The 7,807-nt window shown below is 39.5% G+C and overlaps 1 non-coding gene across 1 annotated transcript; it reads right to left on the minus strand.

The window, feature by feature from the left end:
* Positions 1–5,631: 5,631 nt before the first annotated feature.
* On the minus strand, positions 5,632–5,738 carry LOC148564428 (small nucleolar RNA R71). The gene has a single exon (XR_015884605.1). It is a non-coding gene; the product is annotated as a small nucleolar RNA R71 (small nucleolar RNA).
* Positions 5,739–7,807: the final 2,069 nt, after the last annotated feature.

A 7,807-nucleotide genomic window follows, 5' to 3' on the forward strand; every position in this document is an offset into this window, starting at 1 on the left:
ATCTTCGTAATAAAACTTTACAAAATTCATAAATAATTTTTAAATTTAGACAATGACCAATAATTTTAAATCAACCAGTCTAACATACATAAAATTTTCACTAAAAAAGTATTTAATCACATGACAGTATAACAAAATACCAAAATCAATGTCATAACAACTACACATGTATTCCTAATACATGAATGGAGATTCCAATAACTTTGCGATGCTATCTAACAATAATTTTGATCAACCTCCTTGCATATGTGCACCCAATTCACCAAACTGATCATTAGCCTCCACTATGTCCTCAGATAGACGTACAACATCCAGCTTCTGCTTTAGGATTTCAGTGGCATTTAGCAACAACTGAGAGGCTTTTATGGCTCTAGTAGTTTCCATAGTGGATATAAAGCTATCCTATTTTACATTGATTTCTACAAGGCTGGGCTTTCCCATTGTTTCAGCTTTCTTGATGACCTCATCATCATAGGTGTGTGCCTCAGCATCAACCTCCATAACATGTTAAATTCTAGCAGTGATAACCAAAAATCAACATGGTATTTGAATGCACTGCTCTTTATCATCATCAACAGAAAGTAGATGGAGCCTGTCCACATTCTCAAGCTATAAATAATAAAAGTTATTAATAAATAAATGGATAAAGAAATCAAACTTTTAGTTAATTATCATATCAAAGCCAACACCACACTCTGTCAAATAGACTAATCAATAGAACATGGTATATTGAATAAGAACAAAGGAGAAATACCTCAACACAAAGACCAGCTGTAACACCCTACCACACAGAGCCTTATGCTTAAGTCATAAGACAGAGGTGGTTAGGTATTACGACCTCTAAAAATAAAATTTAGTATATATAGTAGTGTGAAAAATATTTATAACTAGGAGCCTTTGTTGAAAATGGTATATCAGAATCACTAAATTGAAAAGCGCAAAACTCACGAATGAGATAATGTAAGCGATACACAGAAAAAAGATAAACTAACATGGATAGATAAACAGAAGAGTGCCAAAATAAAAATAACCAAAATAAAGCCCAAAAGATAAAGATCTTCGCAAAATCGGAAGCTTCCAGCGTGCCTCAGCATGGAGCCTCACGTCCTGTGATGTGTGGAAAATGATCCAACACAAAACTCACCGGCAAGTGTACCGGGTCACATCAAGTAATAATAACTCACATGAGTGAGGTTGATCCCGCAGGGATTGAAGGATTGAGCAATTTTGGTTAGGTGGTTGATTTAGTTAAGCGAACAAGTGTTGATTTGAGTGATTTGTATTCAACAGAAGCTAAATGGCATGAAATTTAAAGGGAGAGGGGTAATGGACTGTAAATTAAAGGGCAAAGGAAGTAAAGAAGCTGAATCTTAAAGTGCAAGTAATATAAATGATAGAAGCTTAGATTGCAAGAAATATAAATAGCTGAAACTTAGATTACAAGAAATGTAAATTGCTTGAATCATAAAGGGCTTTGGGAGCTGGGATTTCAGAAATTAAACAAGAAAAAGTAAATGACATTCAACAGAGAAGTAAAAGATGAATTAAAGAGTAGCAGATCTAAACAGAAAAGAAGAATTGCTTAAAGAAGCAAAATAGAAAGTCAATGTAGCTCAATTGCATTAACTGAAAGAGAAGTTAAAGATCTCAGGGGTTGAATGAGACTAGAGAACAAGTCTAAATCTCAATTCCTTTCTTGATCCAACAGAGAACAATTGCAGAAGAAGTAAAAAATGAAAATAGTAAAGGAACCTTAGATCTAAATTCACAATTCTTTGAAATTATACAGAAAGTAAACAAAGAGAGATCTCAGATCAAGAATGAAACAGAATTCCTTCAATTCTCAATCCAAGATTCAAAACAAAAAATGAAGAATGTAGAAGTAAGAACAGAGAGGAAGAGAATTCAATTCTCCTTCCCAATTCCTGAATTCCCAGCTAGAAAATGAAAATGAAAAATGACAAGTGAAGTTCTAAAAAGTTCAAAAAAAAAAGATCGAAAAGATGAAAAAGTGTAAAAGCAAAAAAAAAAGTCCTCCTCTAAATCAAACTAGCTTCTATTTATACACTTCCTATTTTTAGATTTTAGAATTTTGGAGTGGGCTTTTTAATTTTGTGGAAAATTGAATTTAAATGATTTTTGGTTGAATTTTTGGATTATGGTGCACTCCCAGGGTCAAGCTCGGTTAACCAAGGGAGCGCAGCACTCTCCCTTTTGTTGTCCTTGGCAATTTGTTGTGCATGCCAAGCCTCCCATGTCAGGCCTCATAGCGCTCGGTTGATGCCAAGAGCGCAGCTTCCATGTTGCCTTGTTGGTGCGCACCAAGCCTTGGTGCTGCCTCCCTTGCGTGCCAATTTGTTGCGCTAGATGGGAGCCTTGTGACAAGCATCACTAACGCTCGGTGATGCCAGGGCATTTTGGCCAGTTTCACTGACCTTTTCTTTACTGTTTTTAAGGTAGTTTCATGCATTTTCTTAGAAAATAAGCTAGTTTTGGGTAGATATTCACTTACATCTTGATTCAAGCATATATTGTGTACTTTACATGATTTCATGCGAATTTTGCATGAATTATATGAAAAATTGGATGATGCATGACTCATGACTTGGACTAGAACTTTGATGCACTTTATTGCTTGATTTCAGGACAAAGGAAGCAAGGAAGAACCACGTTAGCAGCCACGTTAGTCTAACTAACGTGACCACTAACGTGGAATGGGAGCTAGCTTGCAACGTTAATGAGAAAAGTAATCGCCAATAACGCCCTCGAAGCCATCATAACCCACGTTAAGAGTCACGTTAACTAAGTTAACGTGAACTCTAACGTGGAAGAAAGAAAATGGAGCCAACGTTAGTGACACTTACCTTTGTCACTAACGTTGGACTAAGCTCATAAGTGGCCACGTTAAGAGCAACGTTAACTTAGTTAACGTGGGCTCTAACGTTAAGAAGCAAAAGAGAAGCCAACATTAGTGACATTCACCTTTGTCACTAACGTTGGCCAAGCCTCCATAAGCCACGTTAACTTAGTTAACGTGGAAGCTAACGTGGAGAGAGCAATTGATAGCCAACATTAGTGACACTTACCTTTGTCACTAACGTTGGGGTGAACCACCAAGAGCCACCATGAGCAACGTTAACTCCCACGTTAACTTAGTTAACATGGAAGCTAAGGTGGATAAAGAGATGATGAGCCAACGTTAGTGACACTCACCTTTGTCACTAACGTTGGAGATGGCTAGCATGACTACGTTAGAAGCCACGTTAACTTAGTTAACGTGGACTCTAACGTGGGAAATAGGGGCACATTGGAACGTTAGTGACAAAGAAAAGTGTCACTAACGTTCTCGAAGAATTGGCACTGCTACGTTAGAAGCCACGTTAACCTAGTTAACGTGGACTCTAACGTAGGGACAAGGGAGGACTCTCCACATTATTGGGAAAGGTAAGTCCCAATAATGTGTGTGAAGGACCAAGAGGCAACGTTAGTGGTCACGTTAGTGCCACTAACGTTGAAGTCAACGTGATCATATTTTGGTTAGGAACATTAGTGAAAAAGGTGATTGTCACTAACGTTCTCGAACCCACACTTTCACTTAACGTTGACACCACTAACGTCCTGAGCCAAAGTCCCTGCTTACTTCACCTTTTCTCTCTGCAAGCAAAGCTAAGCCCAATGAAAAGGATAACTGCTTCAAACTGAAGATTCAGAGGCCCATACCCAAGACTTGAAGAACCAACTAGAAGATCGGAAGAGTAGTATATATAGGAGTAGCTTTGAATTAGTTAGGGAGTTGGAAAACTTTAGAGAGCCTTTGGCATAGAACTACTCTCTGTATTTTACTTTCTCTGCCCTTCTAAGTTTACTTTCATCATGTATTCTCCATCTTTGTTTTCATTTTCCAGAGCTATGAACAACAAAACTCCTTTCATTGGGTTAGGGAGCTCTGTTGTAATTTGATGGATCAATATTAGTTTTCATTCTCCTTCTTCTATCTTTTCTCTTGATTTTACTAGAAAGCTTTCGATCTTCATCCAATTGGATAGTTATCTTGGAAAAGAAGCTATTCATACTTGGATCTCTTCTGAACCTTGAAAGAGGAATGAAGAGATCATGCTAGAAATGCTTTCTCATGCTGGACCAAATTGGGTTTGGATGGATATGTGACTATAATCCTACCAACACTTGATTTGGGAAATGCATGTGGTATAATCAGTGACCATACTTCATCTCTTCTCATGAGCAATTGACCAAGGACTTGGCTATTGATCAAGATTTGAGAGATTGAATTACCAAGAAATTAGAATTCGATCACTTAAGATTGCCAAGGAGATCAATGAATGCATTGATTGAGGAAGAGATGAAAATGAACTTGATCCGGAGAATGCAACATCTCCTGAGCCCAATGAACTCCCCATTTTTGATCTTACCCATTCTCTTTAATTTTTGTCATTTACTTTTATGAGAAATTACCCCATTCCCATTTAAGATTCTGCAATTTACTTTCTGCCATTTACATTCAGCTCTTTATTTCTAGCATTTAATGTTTCTGCTATTTACTTTCCTGCCATTTAATTTTCTGCAAATCTCACATCAAATTCTGGTTCGCTCAACTAGAACATTCCTCTAATTAAAGTTGCTTAATCAATCAATCTCTGTGGGATTCGACCTCACTCTATTGTGAGTTTTTACTTGACGACAAATTCGGTACACTTGCCGAAGAAAATTTGTTGAGAGACAAGTCTTGTGCGTATCAAGTTTTTGGCGCCGTTGCCGGGGATTGATTTTGTATCAACAATGATTAAGTTGGAGGATCACTAGATTGAGCATTTGTTATTCTGTTGATTTAAATTTCTATTTGAGCACTTTACTTTCGGTTTCAGTTGTTTTGTATTCCCATCTCTTTAACCCCTTTATTTCGGTTGTTTACACTCTGTTTCACTCACCCACTAACTGTTTGATATATTGCATCACTCACACTAACAGCAATTTTTTTTAGAATAGTTTCTGGATCTATTTCCTTGCTTGTACCTTATTGGTTGTATAACAGGGAGGAGAAGTGGGGCTTCAACTTCATTTGATTCTGAACCTGAGAGGACCTTCCTTAGACTAAGGAGGGAAGCAAGAGGAAAAAGAGTAGTTAGTACCGAGGAAGAGGAGGAATACTTTGAACCAAACATGGAAGAGAATATGGAAAACCATCATGAAGAAGAAGCTCACAACCATGGCAGAGAAGGTCTAGCAAATCATGCTGGGCAAGAGAGAAGAGTTCTAGGCTCCTACATCAACCCAAATCCAGGAAACTGTGGGAGTACCATTCAAAAGCCAACCATACATGCCAACAACTTTGAACTAAAATCACAGCTCATCACCCTTGTTCAGAACAACTGTTCATTCAGAGGAGGCGTCCAAGAAGACCCCAATCAACATCTAACAACCTTCCTGAGGATATGCGATACTGGGAAGTCTAATGGTGTTCATCCTGACACCTATAGACTACTTTTGTTCCCTTTCTCACTCAAGGATAAGGCATCTAAATGGCTGGAATCCTTCCCTAAGGAGAGTTTGACAACCTGGGAAGATGTGGTGAACAAATTTTTAGCCAGATTCTATCCTCCTCAAAGAATCAACAGGCTGAGAGCTGAGGTTCAAACTTTCAGGCAACAGGATGGTGAGACTCTATATGAAGCATGGGAGAGGTTTAAGGACCTAACAAGGAGGTGTCCACCAGATATGTTCAATGAATGGGTGCAGCTACACATTTTCTATGAAGGCCTTTCTTATGAATCAAAGAAAGCAGTAGACCACTCATCCGGGGGATCTCTGAACAAGAAGAAGACCATTGAGGAGGCCATAGATGTCATTGAAACTGTAGCAGAGAATGACTACTTCTATGCCTCCGAAAGAGGGAACACTAGAGGAGTGATGGAGCTAAACAATGTAGATGCTCTGCTGGCCCAAAACAAGCTCATAACCAAGCAATTAGCTGACCTCACCAAGAAGATGGAGAGGAACCAAGTAGCAGCAATCACCACCTCATCAACAACCCAAGAGGGAGTGAATGCAGAGGCAGAGAGTGAGCAGGAGCAAGCCAACTACATTGGAAATTCACCTAGACAAAATCATGACCCATACTCCAAGACCTACAACCCTGGTTGGAGGAATCACCCAAACTTTGGGTGGGGGAATCAACAAGATCAAAGCCAAGATCAGAGACGTCACAACCCCAACAACAATGCAGCCCACCAACAATTCACACAGAGAACATATCAACACCACCATAACAACACCTCTCCACACCCATATCAAAACCAAAATAACACTCCTCATCCTTCTACCTCCAATCCCAACCTACCATCATCTGATGACAGACTCTCAAGGATTGAGAACCTTCTTGAAGGCATATGCCAAGAGATCCAAGACAACAAGGTGTTCAAGGAGGAAGTGCGAGCAAATTTTAAGAACCAGGGAGACACCATCAAGAGGTTGGAATCTCAAGTGGGGTATCTCTTTGAGTAGATTCCCAAACCTACAGATGGATTCCCAAGTGACACAGAGAAAAATCTGAGAGGTGAAATAAAGAAAGTAAGATGGGAAGATTGCAAGATGGTCACTATAAGTGGTAAGGAGACTAAGGACAAGCCAAACAAGCCGTCAGAACAACCTGGAGATACCTCAGCAGAGAAGAAGGAAAAAGATCACCAAGAACCAAAAATCTCACAACAGGAGCTGCTGAGACTCTATGCACCCTTTTCCCAACTACTCAATGGTGCTATGGAGAAGATAATATACTCAAGATTTCTTGACTTGTTTGTATCTCTGCATGTAAACATACCATTCATCAAGACCATCCAACAAATGCCTGCATACATCAAGTATATGAAGGAACTGCTTTCTAGGAAAAGCTCACTCAAGGGAGGCCAAACTATAGTAATGAACAAGGAGTGCAGCGCCCTCATTCAACCAGAGTTGCCTACAAAAAAAGGACCCAGGGAGTTTTCACATCCCCTATGCCATAGGAGAAACAATGTTTGATAAAGCACTCTGTGATTTGGGAGCAAGCATCAACTTAATACCTTTATCCCTTATGAAAAGGCTGCAGATCAATGAGATAATGCCCACAGATGTAGTCATCAGGCTAGCTGATAAAACTCAAAAACAAGCAATAGGAGTGGTGGAAAATGTGTTGGTAAAGGTTGGGAAATACTTCCTCCCAACAGACTTTGTCATATTGGATATGGAAGAGAGTCACACTCACCCAATCATATTGGGAAGACCATTCCTAGCTATAGCCAGAGAACTCATAGATGTAGAGCGAGGGGAGCTAATCTTGAGGATCCATGATGAACAACTCAGCTTTAATGTCTTCAAACTCTCACAAGAAACAGATCAAGAGAACAAGGAACCAAGGAAGAATCATAGTGAGATACTGAAGGAAGAAACAAGCACTGAAGCACAACCAGCATATCTGGGAACTCCCTTGATTGATGAACAAGGCAACCAACAATTCCCACAGCTCAAAGAAAATCAGGAGGAACCCAAACCACCAGAATCATATGAGACCAGTAACCACATTTCCTTAGAGGAGGAGGTCACAAAGAGTAAGACAGCATCACAAGGAACAAAGAAGAAGGTACCAAGGAGGTGGAGGAACAAGAAGATCCCTACCGAAGACTTCTCTCCAGGGGATAAAGTGATCTCAGCTTACTTCCCAGATATCCCCCCTGATCTCCCCAATGTACCATCTCAGTTACCTAAGGTCTTCACTATCAACAGAGTTCTCTCCTTGGAACATGTAGAGATCATT

Source organism: Arachis ipaensis, chromosome B5 (assembly GCF_059453495.1).
Source record: "Arachis ipaensis isolate K30076 ecotype BB chromosome B5, ASM5945349v1, whole genome shotgun sequence".
Taxonomy (NCBI): Eukaryota; Viridiplantae; Streptophyta; class Magnoliopsida; order Fabales; family Fabaceae; genus Arachis; species Arachis ipaensis.